A 4,673-nucleotide genomic window follows, 5' to 3' on the forward strand; every position below is an offset into this window, starting at 1 on the left:
TCCCACTTAGGCTCCCAAAAGCGATACCCTCCTGGCCCCATAACATGATTGTACTCCTTCTTAGCCGCATTTTCCTTATTTTTTTTCGATATTTCAATGAAATGCTCCGATTTCTTCTCGCTTCACAAATTCTGGCCAATCATGTTCAAGTCTCTCATACTTTCCTTTGAATTCCGGAGTCTTGTTCTGGTTGACATAGTCACGGGCTAGATTTTGCTTGAATTTCCGGAATGTGTCGGCCATCTTACCAAGAGCGAAGTGTTTGACTAGCCTCCTCCTCTCCTTGTTTTCCTGAATCTTGTTACCCTCCTCATCGAATTTGTGGTATTCCGGAGGTAGGATGAAATGCTCCATAAGCTTTTTAAAGCAATCCTTTTTAGTTCTCTTGTCGACAAAAGTGAAACCAAGACGTGCCTTCTTTGGCTCATTCCACTCCTGGAGGGTGATCGAGACGTTGTCTCTAACAACGGCTCCGCATTGGTTGATAAACTTGGTGGCGTGCTTCTGGGGCTCCAGCGGCCTGCCGGTTGCACTGTCGACAACCTCGATGATATATGTTTCTCCTGGTTTGAGCGTCTTGGTTGCGCCACGCTTTGACGACGACGTACTCGATTTTTTCGACGATCCGGCCGAGGGCTAAAATAAGAAAGAGAGTCGCGCGTGTTGGTACACACATATTTATTCAAATCAGTAAGTTTGTATCACCAGAGGCAAAATGTATATATATACCTCGGCGCCGGAGGTGGTTGCTACTTGCAATTGAAGATCGTCGTTTATCGACGTTTCTTCCCCATCATCTTGCTGACGGCCTTCATCTTGACCGTCAAGATTCAGATAAGAAGAAATATCCTCTTCATCTTGTTCGGTCGGCACATAAGGAATATCGCCTTTTATGATGCCAAATATCTATTCTTCAACTTCTTGATCATAGTTGTCCATAATCGGGTCAGCTCTATCGTCCGCCATATGTCGAGTCCTGAAAACATGTAGTAAAAACTAATTAATTAAGTGCGGTGTCGAAAGGGCGGTGGCAAAAGGAGAGAGGGCGGTGGCGGTGGCGAAAGGGGGGCGGCGGTGGCAAAAGGAGAGAGGGCGGTGGCGGTGGCGAAAGGGCGGTGGCGGTGACGGTGGCGGTGGCGGTGCCGATCCTCTCTCTCTCGTAAAAAAACAAAAAAAAAACCCGCGCGTATACGGAGGGGGCGGCGAGGGCCCCCTCCGTATACACGCGGGGTGATACGTCTCCAACGTATCGATAATTTCTTATGTTCCATGCTACTTTATTGATGATACCTACATGTTTTATGCACATTATATGTCATATTTATGCATTTTCCGGAACTAACCTATTAACAAGATGCCGAAGAGCCGATTCTGTTGTTTTCTGCTGTTTTTGGTTTCAGAAATCCTAGTAAAGAAATATTCTCGGAATTGGACGAAACTTTCGCCCGGGGTCCTATTTTTGCACGAAGCTTCCGGAAGACCGAAGAGATAACGAAGTGGGGCCACGAGGCAGCCGGGGGGTGGCCGGCGCGGCCCAAGCCCCGGCCGCGCCGACCTATCCCCCGGGCCCCTCGTGTGGCCCCTCGCGTTGACCCTCCGCCTACTTAAAGCTTCCGTCGCGAAAACCCCAGTGCCGAGAGCCACGATACGGAAAACCTTACAGAGACGCCGCCGCCGCGAATCCCATCTCGGGGGATTCCGGAGATCGCCTCCGGCACCCTGCCGGAGAGGGGATTCATCTCCCGGAGGACTCTACACCGCCATGGTCGCCTCCGGAGTGATGAGTGAGTAGTTCACCCCTGGACCATGGGTCCATAGCAGTAGCTAGATGGTCGTCTTCTCCTTGTTGTGCTTCATTGTTAGATCTTGTGAGCTGCCTAACATGATCAAGATCATCTATATGTAATTCTATATGTTGTGTTTGTCGGGATCCGATGGATAGTGAGTACTATGATTATGGTGATTATCAATCTATTGTTCATGTGTTGTTTATGATCTTGCATGCTCTCCGTTACTAGTAGAGGCTCTGGCCAAGTTTTTACTCTTAACTCCAAGAGGGAGTATTTATGCTCGATAGTGGGTTCATGCCTGCATTTACACCAGGACGATGTGACAGAAAGTTCTAAGGTTGTGTTGTCTTGTTGCCACTAGGGATAAAACATTGATGCTATGTCTAAGGATGTAGTTGTTGATTACATTACGCACCATACTTAATGCAATTGTACGTTGCTTTGCAACTTAATGCTGGAGGGGTTCGGATGATAACCTGAAGGTGGACTTTTTAGGCATAGATGCGGTTGGATGGCGGTCTATGTACTTTGTCGTAATGCCCAATTAAATCTCACTATATTTACCATGTCATGTATATGCATTGTTATGCCTTTCTCTATTTGTTAATTGCCCGACTGTAATTTGTTCACCCAACATGCTTTTATCTTATGGGAGAGACACCTCTAGTGAGCTGTGGACCCCGGTCCTATTCTTTACATAGCATACAATCTACTGCAATTGTGTTTACTGTTTTCTTTGCAAACATCTTCCACTCGATACGTTTAATCCTTTGTTACAGCAAGCCGGTGAGATTGACAACCTCACTTGTTTCGTTGGGGCAAAGTACTTTGGTTGTGTTGTGCGGGTTCCTAGTTGGCGCCGGAATCCCTGGTGTTGCGCCGCATCACATTTCGCGACCATCAACCTTCAACGTGCTTCTTGGCTCCTACTGGTTCGATTAAACCTTGGTTTCTTTCTGAGGGAAAACTTGCTACTGTGCGCATCATACCTTCCTCTTGGGGTTTCCCAACGAACGTGTGAGTTACACGCCATCAAGCACGGGGTCGAAGCCGATATTCCAAATTCCAAACTTTGTAATTACTTTTGTACTTAACACGCCAATATTCCAAATTCCAAACATGCCAATTAAGTTTTTTTTAAGTTATTTTTTTCTTAACATATATTCCAATATTATTATTTTTACTAAAGTAGTTAGTTAGTTAACATTCCAATATTAGAGGTTTATTAGTTAGTAGTTAGTTTTTTAAGTTATTTTTAAGTTATTTTTTCCTTAACATTCCAATATTATGTTTTCTTAACATTCCAAATTCCAAATATTATGTTTTGGTTAAGTAGTTAGTTACAAAAAAAACACAAAGTAATTTAACTAGTTACAAATTTAAAAAAAAATAAAAAATTTGGCCAAATCGATCGAGGATATTTTTCTTTATTTTTTTGTTAACTATATATATATAGTTACCAATTAATTCATTAATTATAATTACAAAGTTTTAAGTTTTTTTTTGTTAAGTATAGTTAAAATTAAAAATAACAAACAAAACATTAAAAAAAAGAAAAAAAATCCGGCCGACCGGCGGCCCTCTCTCTCCTTCTCTGCCTCTCCCTCGATGTGATGCAGGGGCGGCGCGCGCCGAGGCAGGGGCGGCGCGCGCAAGGCTGGCCAGAGGGCGCGCCGAGGCAGGGGCGGCGCAAGGCGGCGCGCGCGCGAGCGCCACATAGAGGCGCGCGAGCGCCACACAGAGGCGCGCGCGCGGCGGCCGGCGGCGGCCCCGGCGCCCAAGCACCATGCACGCGGAGAGAAGGGACGTCGGGGCGGAGAAGAAAGGAGGGGCGCAGGGCGGAGAAGGGCGGCGCGGAGACGAACGGCGGCGTGTGCGGCGGCGTGCGACGTCGATCGTCCAGGCGGCGTGTGCGGCGGCGTGCGACGATCTCCTCTCTAGCGCGCGACGAAGACGAAGGGAATGGCGAACTGTTCGGCGCGGCCGTTCAGCGCCAATTATATAGGGACCCCCCTTCGGTCGCGGTTGGTGTGGCCAACCGCGACTAAAGGTCGCGGTTGGCCACACCAACCGCGACCAAAGCCCAATTTTTGCCCGTTTTTGCGATTCCCGCGGAAATGAGCTTTAGTCGCGGTTGGGGTGGCCAACCGCGACTAAAGGCCTTTTTCGAAATTATTTCAATTTGTAAAATGTTATAAATACAAAATAATATATCAAAAAATGCAGAAAAATAAAACTAATTCATTTCAAAATCTTAAAAATACAAATAATACATCAATAAATAAAGAAAAATAAAACTAATTCAATTCAAAATCTTAAAAATACAAATAATATATCAATAAATTCAGAAAAATAAAACTAATTCAATTCAAAATCTTAAAAATACAAATAATATATCAATAAATTCAGAAAAATAAAACTAATTCAATTCAAAATCTTAAGAATACAAATAATATATCAAAAAATAAAGAAAAATAAAACTAATTCAATTCAAAATCTTAAAAATACAAATAATATATCAATAAATTCAGAAAAATAAAACTAATTCATTTCAAAATCTTACTACATTTCTTCCTCTTCTTCCCGCCATTTCTTCCCTGTCTTCCCGCCATTTCTTCCCTGTCTTCCCGCCACTTTCTTCCCGCTTCTTTCTTCCCGCCTCTTTCTTCCCGCCTCCTGTCTTCCCGCCTCTTTCTTCCCGCCTCCTGTCTTCCCGCTCCCATTTTTCCCGCCATTTCTCACTACATATATGTAGCCCGGCTTGGCCAGCATTATCACATCTCTACAATCTCTCATCACTCTCTCATGGCTTCCACCGCACCCACTCTAACCTACCGGCGAGTGGAGGAGCTTTGCGCCTCGAACTACCCTTGCCCACCGGGC

The sequence above is a fragment of the Lolium rigidum genome, chromosome 1 (genome assembly GCF_022539505.1).
Source record: "Lolium rigidum isolate FL_2022 chromosome 1, APGP_CSIRO_Lrig_0.1, whole genome shotgun sequence".
Classification (NCBI taxonomy): Eukaryota; Viridiplantae; Streptophyta; class Magnoliopsida; order Poales; family Poaceae; genus Lolium; species Lolium rigidum.